Consider the following 17226-nt stretch of genomic DNA (forward strand, 5'->3'; position numbering starts at 1 on the left):
CCATTGACCAGACGTTTTCAATTGGTGAGAGATCTAGACAATGTGCTGCCCTGGGCAGCAGCCGAACATTTTCTGTATCCGGAAAGGCCCGTACAGGACCTGCAACATGCGGTCGTGCATTATCCTGCTGAAATGTAGGGTTTCACAGGGATCGAATGAAGGGTAGAGCAACGGGTCGTAACACATCTGAAATGTAACGTCTACTGTTCAAAGTGCTCTCATTGCGAACAAGAGGTCACCGAGACGTGTAACCAATGGCACCTCATGCCATCACGCCGGGTAATACGCCAGTATGGCGATGACGAATACACGCTTCCAATGTACGTTCACCGCGATGTCGCCAAACTCGGATGCGACCATCATGATGCTGTAAACAGAACCTGGATTCTTCCGAAAAAATGATGTTTTGCCATTCGTGCACCCAGGTTCGTCTTCGAGTACACCATCGCAGGCGCTCCTGTCTGTGATGCAGCGTCAATGGTAACCGCAGCCATGGTCTCCCAGCTGATAGTCCATGCTGCTGCAAACGTCGTCGAACTGTTCGTGCAGATGGTTGTTGTCTTCCAAACGTCCCCATCTGGTGACTCAGGGATCAAGACGTGGCTGCACGATCCGTTACAGCCATGCGGATAAAATGCCTGTCATCACGACTGCTAGTGACACGAGGCCGTCGGGATCCAGCACGGCGTTCCGTATTACCCTCCTGAACCCACCGATTACATATTCTGCTAATAGTCATTGGATCTCGACCAATGCAAGCAGCAATGTCGCGATACGATAAACCGCAATCGCGATAGGCTACAATCCAACCTTTATCAAAGTCGTAAACGTCATGGTACGCATTTCTCCTCCTTACACGAGGCATCACAACAACGTTTCACCAGGCAACGCCGGTCAAGTGCTGTTTGTGTAAGAGAAATCGGTTGGAAACTTTCCTCATGTCAGCACGTTGTAGGTGTCGCCATCGGTTCCAACCTTGTGTGAATGCTCTGAAAAGCTAATCATTTGCATATCACAGCATCTTCTTCCTGTCGGTTAAATTTCGCGTCTGTAGCACGTCATCTTCGTGGTGTAGCAATTTTAATTTCCAGTAGTGTACTACTGATTGTAAAATATCTGTTTCAGGAACATCTGAAGCTTAGTTCTGAAAACTCTGCTCATTTAACCAAAAGGTAGCTGCCCAGGTTGTATATCAATGTGATTAAGACTGTGTAGAAATCGTAACAGTGAATTTATTTAAGTTTGAAAGGTAATATATAGGATGTTCCGGTATCCCCCTTACAAACATATAGGATTTATAGAGGGGAGTGACTACATGTTTTGCATAAGAATGCATGTCCGGAAACGTAACATTACTGTTCTATGACTGTTTAAATTCAGATGCGTAACGCGTCCATGTCTGCTGAGGGAAAGAGAAATGTCTCACTAAGGTAGACAGAATGACGTGTACTACGTCAGACGGTCACTTGACGTCTGCCTTGCTGCAAGACCTAATAAATGCTTGTGCGTCACCGATGTTGTGAATGTTGTTCCATACACGTTTTCGGAATACTCAGGCATGCTGCTTGTGTATGGTGAAGCTCGAGGTAACGGAGGAGCTGCAAGGAAGCTGTATCACAAACATTTTCCGCAATGTCGCAGGCAATCGCACAAACTTTTTGCACAAATTACTCCCGATTTTGAAGCAGATGTACTGCATCGTGTTCAAAAGAATCCCTCAACGAGTACTCGAACAATTGCGCGTGCAATCGGTTTTAGTCACGGTATCGTCTGGGACGTTCTGCGTGAGCAACATTTACATCACTGCCACTTACAAACGGTACACGCTGTGGGTCTACCCGATTTTCACAACGTATTACCTACTGCACATAATTCCTACACCGCTGCATCGATAGATCCCTGTTTCCACGGCGAGTTATGTTCACAGATGAACGTAAGTTCACTAGGGACTGTGTTCTGAATTTGCGAAATAGCCATTTCTGCGCAAACGAAAACCGCCCTGCCACGCATGTTCAGAGATTTCAGCTTCAGTTTGATAATTACGTTTGGGCAGGTATTCCGGACGGTCATGTAATTGGACCATACTTCCTTCCACGCAAGCTAACTTGTCCCGCATAATTGATCTTCCTACAAAACGTATTGGACTCGTTCTTGGAAACGGTGTTATGAATGTCCGTCAGAAAAGGTGATTTCAGCGTGATGGTGCACCTCATCACTTCTCACGTGCAGTTGGGAGGCATATCAACAGACCATATGGTGGAAAGTGGATGGGTCGTGGTGGTCCAACCGTGACTGCCGCGACCGCCGAATTTAATTCGTACGCAAATCTTAATTTATGAAACTCCTGTAGTGACTGAGGAAAATCTGCTGGCACGGGTTCTAGCCGCTGCACTAGACACTGAAGGGACATCAGGGGGGTAAAGAGTACGCACCAGAACGTCCTTCGTAAGTACAACGTCTGTAACCACGGTGGTGGTCACCACACCGAGCCGCTATTGTAATGCACCAGTACCGTTCTGTACGTACAATATTCTGGGTGTCTCCCTTTTTTTAATAATGTAAACAATTAATGTGTAACTGTTAACACAAAAAAATGAGCTTAAGTGATAAATTGAGTTTTCGTCATATTTGCTTTCGAACTATTACGTAATAATTATATTGTGTCATTCCTAATTTAGTTCCTCAAACATAAATGTATGAGATAAACGCTTGAATCCAAACCGTCGTAAAACGGAAACGGTGCGTTTCCGGACATGGTTTCCTGTTCAAAATCTTATGTACGCACTCCCCTCCACAAGTCTAGAAGCTTGCAACGGCAGTTTACGAACACCCCTTACATCTTTTATACGTCTATCATATTGTTACAAGCCTATCTTAAGCAGTCTGCAAAGAAATAAACTTAATACTGTGCACTCTGTGCACAACTTTTACGACATCCGCTAAGTCACTGAACTATAGGAAATGATTTACTATTCCTTACCGGTGTGGAAGATAGTATGTAGCGTCGCAGTGTATGACATAGTTTTCACAACAACACATCTAACATATCATAATTCATGGAAACCGCATATATTTCTACCTTTAAGTGCTCAGTAATAAGCTTCATACTGTTCCTCAAGTACAACAATTTGAGTAATATTCGTAACTACAAAGACGTGTCAATAGACAATACAAATTTTGAATATCTGTTCAACATGTTATCAATGGTGGAATAGCGTCCATCTATCATAAGACGCATGACAATGACTGGTCTTGTAAAAGTCTCTCCACGATCCGTAGAAGAATGATAACGTGTCTCTTGAAGTGATGTCTCAATGTCTGATCGTCGCGTTCATCTATGTACTGCTCAGATGAAGCCACAGGTCTCAGCTGTTTGAAAGAAACTGGTGGTTCCCTGCGTGCATGAGATTTCGAGTGAGGAAGACACCACCGATGGTGATCCTACTGTCAGTGGGGTATTTGAAGCTGAACGGCGTAGAGAAGCTAATAGATTTTAGAGGGAGTCGCAGGAAGGCGACAGAGAAAACTTCAACTCCACACCGTGCCTACAGCGAAAGGAGGAGAGGTGCGGAGGGACGATGTCAGCTGTCTACCTCATTCAACGATAAGCTGTATAAATGTAATGTTTCATGTAAATCGTTATTTAAACAAATCAAAAAATGGAGCGAGCTCTGCAGTATTGCAGAAAGATCAAGAGTAGCCGTCTTCAACAACTGTGTGCACTTGATCTTTCGCCGATTTTCGTCGTATTTACCTTTATTTTCGAGCTACTTTTCGAAGTACACCTCTGAAACAATTCATACTACAATGTCAAAGATTAGTTAGGTAACCCAGAACAGGAACCGACAAAAACGAATATTGTTTAATAATAAACGATTGCTATTCTATATCAAAGTGTTACATTTAAATGAATCTTATTGCATAACCCTATGCTTGCGATTGTGGAGAATAATTCTAACCTGTGTTCATCCTCTTGAGCTCTACCTCTTATTCATTGTAGTGAGATGCTGACTCAGCTGTTTCACATGGGTCAAGAGGACAAAAAACTTTAATAGAATGGCGCAAGTGTTATCCTGATGCCAGCTGCGTGTATGTGTGTGTGTGTATGTGTGTGTGTGTGAGTGAGTGAGTGAGAGAGAGAGAGCTTTTTTAGATTAAGTGTAAACTCAGGTAGGCTGCTGGTGACGGTACAGTTACAAATAGTCATCGTCACGCATAGCCAAGTCTCGACATCACGCAGTGTCTATTGCCTCTAATTACGGGATCAAACCAGCATGTCCCTGACTTTTGACGATCGTCGACTTCGCTGTTATAGTGAACATTCCCATTTCTCACTAACACTAGTAGTTTTGTGGTGAACTTCTGTCTGTTTTGGCAGCAGTTTAAATTGACTTTTCTTGAAAAAAACACTGTGTCATTTAAATGGTGTATGTTCTCAGGTAAAATAACAGTATCTGTGTCATGCTCGCACGAAAATAGCTGCCTTAAGTGTTTTTGTATGTACTGATAGACAGCTCTAAATTTACCAACAGCGTTGGTATAAACTGCCTATTGCTTTCTGTCGGGTTCTTCGGCCGACGTTCATCTAATGATTTTACTGACATTTCGCCAGCACGAGTGACTGGCATTGTCAAAGCTTCACCCTCCATTGCCGGTGGTGAACTGGAGCCGAGCTCGCGGTCGCAGGCTATATGTACCTGGCGCGCCAACGTCCAAGGGCTTCTCCGCGGTCATTTCCGGTGCGGTTCTGCTCTTGCTACCTGTGACGGTCGTTCGCTGCAGTACAGGATCTTTTTACCTTAAGGCTTTCCTCTTTCTTGCTGAAACTGTTCGCGTGTTTTTGTATTTCTACGGCTTCTCTGAAGAAGCGCGTGTGATAGTGCTTCTCTACAGCCAGAACTTCCATGTCGGCGAATTTTATTGCGTGGTCAGTCTCACTCAGTGGGTGCTCTGCCACGACCGATTTCCCCACCTGCCCCAACCTGCAATGTCGCTTATGTTCTTTGATCCTGGTGTTGATTGATCGTCAAGTCATTCCGACATAAACTTTTCCGCATGTGCATTGTATACAGTATATTCCTGACGTTGCAAGTGGGTCCGTTTTCTCCTTTGCCGATCTAAGACACTCTTTTATCTTCCTTGTCGGTTTGAAAATCGTCTATACTCCATGTTTGTGCAATATACGGCCGATTCTGTCTGTCACTCTGGGAATGTATGGCAGAAAGGCCGTACCCGACATTTCTTTAACTGATTCCTTAATTCGCCGAGTGTTTGGCTCTGTTGCATTTATAATATAATCTGTGGAGTACCCATTGCTCCTCAGAACAGTTTCCAGGTGTTGGATTTCGCGTCTGAGGTGCTGTGGCTCACATGTACGTCCTGCTAGCGCTACGAGCGTATTAATCATGCCTCTTTTCTGGCTCAGGTGGTGGTTTGATAGTTTGTGCAGGTATCGGTCCGCGTGTGTCGCCATCCCTTGTGACGAACACATCTAGAAATGGCAGTTTTTTGTCCTTTTCTACTTCCATGGTAAATTTTATGTTGGCATGGAGGCTGTTCAAGTGCCTTAGGAAGTCACCGAGCTGTTCTTCACCATGGCTCCACTCAACGAAAGTATCATCGACTTATCTGTACCACACCTTAGGTTTGCAAGTTGCCAAGTCCAGTGCCTGTGCTTCGAATTGTTCCATGAAGAAGTTAGACACCACTGGATTAAGAGCACTACCCATAGCGAAACGTCAGTAAAATCATTAGATGAACGTCGGCCGAAGAACCCGAAACAGTAGCCAATAGGCAGTTTGTCAACAAGTGGCCACGTAAGCATTAGTAATTTTGTAGTGTTGGTATGTTTGTACATTAAAAACAAATAAAAATGCCATTCATTTTATTACATGTCTTTGAATATATTTCAAAGCAAGTTGGTGGTCATCAGGTAGAGGAACGTAACGAAATTATTTCACGAGGAAAAATGGACTGTAATACCAGCTCACCAGTGCTTTGTCGATGCAAACTGCATTTTTAAAAGGCCCAACATGGTCTGCGTGAAAAAGTTCACATTTAAGACTTCACAGGACGTCACCGCACGCAACTCATAATGACATTAGTTAACAACAGCGGCTTGCATAAACAATACTGCAGGAAATAAGAAGTATCCTCCTCCACAAAAACAGGGTGAACACATCAAAACATTTTCTCAAAAAAACAACGCGTTCCAAGGAGTAAATTAGAACATGTTCTGAGATATTATCGGTTATTATAAGGAAATATATAAACACTATTATATAGTAAAATATGATTACATTTCACCAAGGTTTCGATTACCAAGTCCATTTTCCAGTGTCATAAATTAAATCGGAACATCTGTGAAGTAGATTTTCGTGGAATTCTGCCAAAAGTGCAATTTCGTATGCAGTAATTACAACGACATCACTTAAAATAGACAGAGAAGAAGAATAGCAATGCCTTACCATAGTACATAGTGTCCACAACATTCATTTTGGGAAACAGATAAAGGACAGTTTAGATAGTAGCTAAAATTATTAGTAACTATTAGGCCTATACAGACAAGTTGGTTTCAAACTGACGGACAGTAAAGTACAAAATCTTTCGTGAGCTGCCGTAATAGTTGTATCCGTGAGCACAACTTGGGAGAGTCCCTAAACTTGATTACTCTATTTGATTTAAGAGTTTAAGGCAAATGCCGAGAAAGGACGAATTCCTTTTCTCATCCTTCCGCAGCCCGATCTGGTGCCCCGCCTTTGATGATCTCGACGTTGATCTGGTGATCTTCTTTCCTTCCTACTCTGGTGCTCCATAGTCGATGACTATGACAGGCTAGTCTGGTCATACGGCGTCAGCCTCCTTAGTTTAATGCTAGTTCAACGCACCAAGCCTCAAGTGATTCAGTGACGTCCTTACTTTACCCTGAGGACATTTAGTACCCGAGAAGAAGAGAAATTCGGTACACTGGCTAAAAGGTGTCACCGTTCACTACATATTAAGCAACGAGAAACATGATGTTGGTGATTATAGAAAATTCCTGGAGAGCCCCCGTTTGACACCGATGCGAGCTGCAACCTACCACAAAAATTAGGCGAATATTCTACTGACGATGTTTGAAAACTTTCTGGTGATCCGTTGACGACGGGCTTGAGCGGTTAAATATACTGAAGCACCAAAGAAATTGGTATAGGCGTGTGTCTTCAAATACAGAGATATGTAAAAAGTCATTTTGAACGTCGTACTATAGTCGGCGCACGAGCGATGGGACACAGCATCTCCGAGGTAGCGACGAAGTGGGGATTTTCCAGTACGACCATTTCCCGAGTGTACAGTGAATATCAGGAATCTGGTAAAACATCAAATCTCTGACATCGCTGCTGCCGGAAAAAGATCCTACAAGAACGAGACCAACGACGACTGAAGAGAATTGTTCAACGCGACAGAAGTGCAACCCTTCCGCAGACTGCTGTAGACTTCAATACTGGGCCATCAACAAGTGTCAGCGTGCGAACCATTGAACGAAATATCATCGGTATGGGCTCTTGGAGCCGAAGGCCTACACGTGTACCCTTGATGACTGCACGACACAAAGCTTTACGCATCGCCTCAGCCCTTCAAAACCGACATTGGACTGTTGATGACTGGAAACATGTTGCCTGGTCGGACGAGTCTTGTTTCAAATTGTATCGGGGGATGGACGTGTATGGGTGTGGAGACAACCTCACGCATCCATGGACCCTGCATGTCAGTAGGGACTGTTCAAGATGGTGGAGGCTCTATAATGATGTGGGGCGCGTGCAACTGTAGTGATGTGGGATCCCTTATATGTCTAGATACGATTCTGGCAGGCGACACGCACGTAAGCATCCTATTTGCTCCCCTGCATTTCCGTTGTGCATCCCGAAGGACTTTAGGAATTCCAGTAGGACAATGCGACACACCACAAGTCCAGAATTGCTACAGTGTGTCTCCAGAAACCCTCCTCTGAGTTTAAACACTTCCGCTGGCCACGAAACTCCCCAGAGATGAACATTATTGAGCATATCTGCGATATCTTGCAATGTACTCTTATGGATTTATGGACAGCCCTGCAGGATTCATAGCGTCTATTGTCTCCAGCACTACTTCAGACGAGTCGATCCCATGCCATGTCGTGTTGCGGCACATATGCGTGCTCCCGCGGGCTCTACACGATATTCGGTAGGTGTACCAGTTTCATTGTGTATAATAAGAACGGAGAAGAATGCCTCGGATCCGGACAGTCCGGAAGTCTCCATACCTTCGGTCTTCCGGACGGAAACCACGTATCTCATAGGCCGAAGGAGACCTTCTTTTTTTTTTGTTGCTCCTTCTGTAAGGCCTCTTTTGTGGCAAAGTGGAAGAATGTCAAAATTGTGTAAATTTAACAGTTGTAAACTTACCAACAGTTATTTCAGTAATGTAAATGTAACCCCTTAAATAAGTGGTCTTCTTTCAAAAATAATAATAAAATAAAAAGTAATTAAAAACATTTGTTCCATACCTGAAAAAAATTTAAAAAGAGTGGTAGGATACTCTAGAAGGTAAAGCGGTGAGTTCGTAGTCTCTTGTATAAACAAAAAGAAAGAAAAGTGGTCAGCGTGTCTGACCGCCATGCACCGAGTCCGGTGTCGATTCCCGGCCAGGTCGGAGGTCTTCTCCTTTCGGGGACTGCGTGTTCCCTTGTCCTCACCATCGTCTAATCATGAACCATACGCAAGTCCCCCAATGTGACGTTCTACACGAGCAGGGAAGGGAGAAGACGGTTGTTGCATCCGGCTTACAACGACAACATACAGCATGTCGAGCGGTTAGGGCATGTGAGTGGGCGTCCATAGCTGCTGTAAAATTATAGAAAGTTAGGTAGAACAAAGATAATATATTTCAAAGCCTGGTACACATGGGGCGCTCCTAGAGAGGAAGTTACCAAGTTTAGGCCACTCTGAGAGGACGAACAACTAAATAAGCTGGCAAAGGAAGGTACGGTGGTGGCTGGTCACGGGTCTCAGAGCCAGAGGTACTGCCTCCCAAAATAAAAAAAAGTATCTGCTAGTCAAGCTCTGGATCACAAGAGAAAGAAGCAAATATATTCTGCACTGTAGAACGCTCCAACGTCCACACACGTGACCCGCATTCCACGCACGCTACTGGCTAAAGCTGATGGCTGAATTCGCTAGCGATTTCAGCAGGAGGCTCAAGGCGTTTTGCCAGCAGCTTTAACTGGGCAGAACTCCCTCGGTTCTGAAAGGCAGACAACTTGTGTCACGTAGGCACAGCGAAAGTTGCTCTGGGAGAAAACTTGTAAAGATTTGACTGGGTCCATTGAAATAATGTCTTATAAACCAAATCCCTCACTACTCCTTGACTGCCTGCCAAGTCAACTGAAAAGACTTGGATCTCGGCGGTAAAACTTCCTCAGGTGGGGACTCCCAACCATCAGTGGCATACGATGATTTCATTTCATAGTTACATTGTTCATTTGTTACCGCTTTTTTCTAATGTGACACTTTATTTCGTGCGTAAGTCTAGCGTGGACACTATTAAAATTTCATCATGTGCTGATAAAAGACAATTAAGTATGCAGATAATGAAGTAGCATTGGCTGGGTCAGAAGAAGAGTTATAATTTATGATATAAAGGACCGTAAAAACGAGAGAAAGATTTCGGCATGACGATGAACGTAGGAAATACCAAAATGACGAGAATCAGCAAACATGAAGGTTTTATCGAAATATCAGTGGAAGGAAACCCTCTGCAAAAAGTTAATTGTTTGGTGCCTTGGATGCCTGATGACAGAAAATAGAAGCTGTAAGCAAGAAGAAAGAGGAAAAATACTGGGATAGTTCTGAAATACAGTTGATGAGAAAAATGTTAAAAATAAAATTAACTGACGGAATGAACAGCTAAGTATTATTTCTAAGAATAGGAGAGGAAAAATAACTGGGAAAAATGATAAGAATTAGGAAAACACTTTCCTTGGGACACATATTACGAAGACAATGTCTGCAGTGAAGAGTCATTGGAGGAAACGTTTCAGGCGAGAGAGGTACAGCAAGAAGACCTGGAATAATGGATGACATTAAAATAAACGAAGTGCGGAAGAAGTACAGAACCGAATAAAGTTGAAAGCATCAAGTTGATACCTGTGGTAAGACATACCACAGAAAACCATCGGTAAATAAAACGATGGCGAAAAATTCCTTGTTTTCAGGGGTACTTGTTTCTGCAACAACGCAAGGCGAAATGTTACTCATCAAGTGTATTCACCAGCTGTTCAAAACTAACTCCCCCCCCCCCCCCCCCCCCCGAAACTCCTCCCGATTAGGCCACGAAGATCCCATGGTACCGACCGGCCGCCATGTCATCCTCAGTCCATAGGCGTCACTGGATGCAGATATGGAGGGACATGTGGTCAGCACACCGCTCACCCGGCCATATGTCAGCTTCCGAGACCGGAGCCGCTACTTCTCAATCAAGTAGCTCCTCAGTTTGTCTCACAAGGGTTCAGTGCACCCCGCTTGCCAAACAGCGCTCGGTAGACTGGATGGTCACCCATCCAAGTGCTAACCCAGCCCGACAACGCTAACTTCGACTAGATGTCACGTGAGGAGGACCTGCCAGCATAGAAGGAGGCGGGAAGTATTGTATTGTCAGTAGAGAAGCAGGACCAGCAGAAAGGATCTGTCAGTGGTCGGGAGAACTCAGTGACTTCGAACGTGGTCTAGTCGTTGGATGTCATTTGAGTAATAAATGCATGACGGACATTCCAACACTTCTAAAGTCGCCCAATGTGACTGTTGGTAATGTGCTGTGAACTAAAAACATGAGAGAACAACTACAGCTAAACCAAGACCAGGTAAAGCTCATGTGTGGAAGGACTGGGACTGTCGAGCACAGCGGAAGATGGTTGTAAAAAGTCATACGAAATCAGCAGAAGGAACCAGTCTTGAGTTCCAAAGTATCACAATGATTGTGCGTAGGGAGTTAAAAATAGTTGAGAACAATGGGTCGATATGCCACACACTTCTGCAGTATATTCAGTGTTAAACGACGCGTGAGGTGGTATAAAGAGAGACCCATTCGACAGGGGATGATTGGAAACGAGTGATTTGGAGTGATGAACCGCGCTACAACCTGCGTCAAACCAATGGAAAGTTTTGGATTTAGCGAACGCTTCCAGCACGTTACCTGGCATCATATGTGGTCCCAACAAATGAGTGGGAGAATATGGTGTTATGCTACGGAGGTGTTTTCTGTGGTTGGAACTGCGTGTAGTAGAGGTACAGTTGTGTTAGCATTGACAATGCACCCTGTCAAAAAGCAGCATCCATGAGCTATCATTTTGTGGAGGATAACTACTCTGCTCAGAGTCCTGACCTAAATCCATTGGAACGTCGACTAAGCTCCAGACCTCTGTTTCCTACATCAAATAGGTTCTTTGGTTTTGGCTCATGAGGATAAATGGATTGTCATTCCTACACAGACATTTACACGCGTCATTGAAAGAGTCCCCAGCACAGCTTAAGCCCTCATAAAAGCAAAAGGTGGACATACCCCATACTAATGTCCTCTAATATGTGTCCTGACACTTTTGATCAGACAGCGTACTTGTTTCTTCTATATCAACGCAAACATACAGTTAGGAAATGCATTTCGATTACTTCTGTTGCAACACAGAAAGCGTCTACAGTTTTATTCGGTCCTAATAATAAATTCTGTCGTCTTGGGAACAAAATAATCGATGAAGCAAGGAGGACTAGAACAGGCGAAGAGGGAATTTCTGTCGAGAATTTGAGGATGAAATTTCTGAGACTGTTCGTTTGAAACACAGAATGTCATGGTAATGAAACATGGACTGTGGGCAAAAGAAGAAGAGAATCGAGGCGTTTGAGATGCGGTGCTGCAGAAGAACGTTGAAAATTACGTGGACGCGTAACCTAAGAATGAGGAGGCTCACCAGAGGTCGAGGATTGGAACATGTGGACAACATTGACAATAAGGAGGGGCAGGATGATAGGCCATAACTTCCATGGAAGCAGACATAGCTGTAGAGGCTAAAAACTGTAGGGAAGACAAAGAAATGAGAATGTTGGACGTAAGTGCTATTGTGAGATGAAGAAATTGGAAAAGGAGAGGAAATTGTGTTGAGACACAGCAAGTTAGTCAGAAGACTGATGATAAAGAAAAACAGAATCCTCAATTCAAGAAATCGTCGATATTGCAAACGTAAAAATAACATTCTCAGCCAGAATATGGAATCGAAACACGAACATTCTAAGCATGAAAGGTAATTAAACTAGCGACAAAAATATTCATACTGTACCAAAGTATTATGAACTATAGGAGTTCTACATCAACTGAAATAAAGTTTCCATGACCGAGCGGTTCTAGGCGCTTCAGTTCGGAACCGCGCTGCTGCTACGGTCGCAGGTTCGAATCCTGCCTCGGGCATGGGTGTGTGTGATGTCCTTAGGTTAGTTAGGATTAAGTAGTTCTAAGTTCTAGGGGACTGATGACCTCAGATGTTAAGTCCCATAGTGCTTAGAGCCATTTGAACCATTTTCTAATGTTTCCAAAATTAGTATTTCACTCTGGAATGAGGTGTACGCTGCTCTGAAACTTTCTGACAGATTCAAACTGTGTGCTGGGTGACGCCTATGGCCTCTTTATTTCACAGGCAAACCTCTAACCGACTAAGATATCTATTCACCTCAAGTTGTACCACCAGTATTGACGCTGTGAGACCGGGTCGTAAATCGTTAGATCTGAAAGTAAGTTTAGGGCAAATAGTATGATTATATATGTTTGCAGGCTTTCGTGGCCAGTGCCACTGATGATAAAATGAGTCATTAGACAGCGTCAAATTCCTCTTCAAACTTATCCACTGCCAGAGTTTATAGAAAACTTACAACTCAGATAGGTATTTAGACACCACTTAGCACCGTACCCAGCCCAGAACCCATCTGCTCTGTACACTTTGCCTTCGCTTGCATCCCGCACCAGTGACAAGAAGAGCTTGTGGTCAGTGCTAGATTTCCTTAGGAAAATATTGACAGCCGACAGCTATACTATCTTTCCATAAACAGAATCTTCAAACGAACTGATAATAATAGTAATGAAGTAAACAGTAAGGACGAGGTACCTGCTGCTTATTGCGTAAGGTTACTGGTTGTGTCTCGAGTAACCAGCTCCATAAGCAAAATCTTACCGAAGAATTGTTTAAGGGAGACGGTTCTCAGTCAACACAAGATTAAACACTTGCTCCGAACCGCAACCGACGTATATGACCGCATCCATACTGCGGGAGAATGAGAAGTGACGTGTAACTGTTGTAAAGAATGAATTGACGAAACCGGAAGAACAGTGAAAGAACGTGTTAAAGAACACAAATGCCACACTCGGCGGCTACGGAGCACCAATAAGAATTTGGTCAGCTATGCATTTTAAGAACATACGCTCGCTAACCAAATAAAGAAATAACTGTAGGCGGGAAGTCCACGAAGCAGCTGAAATATCGAAGAATGAAAACACTTTTAATAGAGATGACGATTACAGGCTTCCATCTTCGTGGCTACCCTCTCTCCCGGAAGTAAACATGCAGCCGTGCCTAGAAAAAACATGAAGAGCTACCAGGGAACACTGAAACGGCACAAAGACGATAATATATTGGTTTCCCCCTCTACGTCAGTATCTGCTTTCAGTGCTTACCTAATTACGAAGGTCCACCCGAAGAGTTTTACCCAGTAACTCCATTTCTCCAAAAAATGCGGGAACATAGCTTTCTATAAGTGAATGCGACACTTTCTTTCGTTATTGTTTAGCCAACCAGGAACAACAGTGGAATAGTGAAGAAGGCCGCACCAAAGGAGTCGAAACGGCGAGCAGTGAAGAGGAGTAAAGAGGTATATGAGTCGGCCTGTCAGTTCAGAAGATTTTGTCATCAAGATGATTGTACAGTATATTCACATATCGTTCCAGCAAGCATTCGCCGACAGGCAATAACCTTAACATTGGTCTTCCGACCCGTTGATACGGAAAAGAACAGAAAAATAAAATAGGCAGCAGCCCAAAGATTCCTTTGAGTACGACATTGCTTTACATAGTACAGTCCTTTTAATAATGGCATACGTTTCCCCTCCTCCGGTCATAGAATCTTTTCTCTCAGCTAGCAATACAGGAATCTGCAGTTTAATATTGAATTTCAGTCACTAAGTTGATTAATATTTTTCATACACAAAATATTGCGAGAGAAAACGTAACGCCAGGTCACACAGACCTACATTAAAATTTACGGAATTCACTCTATATCCGTAATTAATCAACGTTCGCTTTACGGCCAATTAATCAAATAACTCTTCTACAAAAGGTAGTCTTCTCTCTCTCTCTCTGTGGCCAGTTTCATAAAATCTTCTGTAAGATTTGGCTCTCTGATTTACTTACTCCTTCAGTATTAATTTTACAGATCTTCATGACAAGTCCAGTGTTTATAGCTGGAGGGTCCTAAAAAGAATCGCTTCGACACAAGGATTAGTATGTTCAACAGCAGAGTATTGTGCGTCTCTCTGGGTGAATAGGCCCTGTGTGAAAGAGACGGAAGTACAACTTAACGAATCCAGGCGCACTGTTAGTGGGTTACCCATTTAGGGTCACATTCACGTCCTGATATCAAACAGATGAGTGCTTCACTACGTTAATACCAGAAGATTGATAACCCCGACCCTTCATCGATGAATTTCCTGTGAAACAAAAAAAGTTTAAGCTCAAGACATCCCACTCTTATCATAGACAGATTTCTTGCTGAAAATAAATGTAAGCCATCGATGAATGGAAACGCTGTTGGGAACTTCCATGCATGCAGCATAAATCCTCTGGATTTGACCAGCCTAGGGAAATTTGGACTACGCTGAACCGTATCCGAACGGGCCATAGAACGGCTGGTCTCGGCGGCGGTTCGAGTCCTCCCTCGGGCATGGGTGTGTGTGTTTGTCCTTAGGATGATTTAGGTTAAGTAGTGTGTAAGCTTAGGGACTGATGACCTTAGCAGTTAAGTCCCATAAGATTTCACACACATTTGAACTTTTTTTTGGGGGGCCATAGAAGACGTGCAAACACCTTCCACTAGCAGGAAAACATCACTATCTTACGGCTGTTGTGGGGAACAACAAATTTGCTCATGTTCTATCAACATGTCTCATACGTGGCTACAAACGTCTTTTCGAAGATATACTAGCAGTGAAAAACTATGCCTACACCTTTGCTAGAGGACTGTATTGTATTATTGATGTGCAGTAGTTTAGTAATCTTTCTACATCTACAGCTACTCTTGTGAATCAAAAACGCTTAATTTATGTCATACGATAAATAAATAAACAAATTTATGGATTTTTAGAAGATACTTGTGCTCTGCTAATAGTAATATTTCTGAAGACCCATCCACTCCTCTACAGCTGTCAACGCCACAATTCTGTGAAAGTCAGTTTGCTCCCCGAACTCAGAGAACTGTTTGTGCAATAGATAGTTGAATATAGGTTGTCGTCTCGTCACTTGCCTTCGGGAAAGTCTTCTGTAAAGGTCAGCAAGTTGTCAACCAAAATAAATAGTCTAAGAATATCACTGCTACTAGCGCTATACGAGCTGGCAGGCAAATTCATTAGCTATGTGCGGCAATTACGTAAAGAGGTTCATTTCATTACACAGTTGTCATGAAATGCAGAGGATATGGTCTACGCTTAAAACGACAGTCAATGTAAACAAACTGAACGAAATGTGTGTAAACAGACAAAATACTCGATGGCATTTAATTACACGAACAGTGGCTAGACACTGTGATCATTCGTAGTTGTCCGTAACGATGTAAGGTGAAACGACACGTAATCTATCCATGGAGAAGGCAAATGCCGCGCCTATTTATCTGAAGTGTAATTCAACATTAAAATAAATCGCTGAAAACAAAATATATATGTCTTGACCGACCTATTCTTGTGTATTTTTTCTCTGTCTGTGATCCTATCACATCGTATCAAGGGAGAAGCTGGAGATAATTTACAGAAGAGCTTCAGTATACGTCAAGGTTTAGTTTGTCTTCGCGAGAGCATCACGAAAATCACAGCCTGTAATGGGAGACCCTACAACAACAGCTCTATACGTCATGGCGCGGCTCACGGTGGACATTCTGGCAGCATTGCACTATAAATCAAGAGACTTATTATTTAATCCAACGTATGTCTTGAGAATTGACTATGATAGTAAAATTAAAGAAATCCGGCGTATGCACACAAACGTGACTGGAGGGAGGAGAAATTACTCCAATATTCCATGTACCCCCTACCAAACACCGGGCAGTGACTCGCCGAGTACATATGCATACGCAGATGCGAAATACTTTTTTGGAAATCATCTTTCGTCACCAAAGGTGTTCCTAAACCTTCTGAAATGTTCAAAAACTGTGAAATCGTCTTAACCTAGATAATACAAAAACAAGAGAATTAAAATTCATGTAAAAAAAGCATGAAACAAAGGTGCACGAAAAAATACTGTAAGCATAATTATAGCACCTTATCGCAACAACCTTCGTGCAGGATAAAGATCTCCGGGTGGCGTGGCGCAGCGGTAAATCGATAAAGCGCTAATAAAGAACCCCGTTTCTGACGTTTGGTGGCGTAGGAATTAGCGAAAAAGAAAAGCGTAAGAAGGTTTATACTTCAGTTGGCTATAAGGTAATAAACACGTCGTCAGCAGTCACATTACGCGCATCGCAATTAAAATGCAGGTATGTTGTACGTAATGTTTTACCAACAACAACCCTGCGATAGAATTACTCGGGCTTGCAACCTTTCAAAGTTACATCAAACAATTAAAACACAACAAATTCCCAGGTGAAGGCGGCCTTATAGCATAAATTCTAGAACGTAGTGGAGATATAGGTGTGAAAATTATAAAAGAAATACTGCATAACGTCTGAGACACCGAAATAATTGCAGAAAACTGAGAGGTTGCGTTAATTCACCCACATCATAAATAAAGGGGACAAAACAGATATCAGTATTTACAGAGGAATCATCACATATCATTAGAATACGAAATATATCATTAGAATACCAAATCTTTACGAAACCTGTTCTGCACATCCTAAATCCTCTAGTCGATAAACAGATCAGGGAATATCAAGTTGCGTTTAGAAGTAATAGATACAGTCCGAAGAAAAAC

At 43.0% G+C, this 17226-nt stretch overlaps 1 protein-coding gene across 1 annotated transcript in view; it reads right to left on the bottom strand.

Annotated features, from left to right (window-relative positions):
- LOC124624022 (cyclin-dependent kinase-like 4) overlaps positions 1–17226 on the bottom strand; it is a 237731-nt gene that overhangs the window by 60968 nt on the left and 159537 nt on the right. The window lies entirely within an intron of this gene.

Source organism: Schistocerca americana, chromosome 1, assembly GCF_021461395.2.
Source record: "Schistocerca americana isolate TAMUIC-IGC-003095 chromosome 1, iqSchAmer2.1, whole genome shotgun sequence".
Classification (NCBI taxonomy): domain Eukaryota; kingdom Metazoa; phylum Arthropoda; class Insecta; order Orthoptera; family Acrididae; genus Schistocerca; species Schistocerca americana.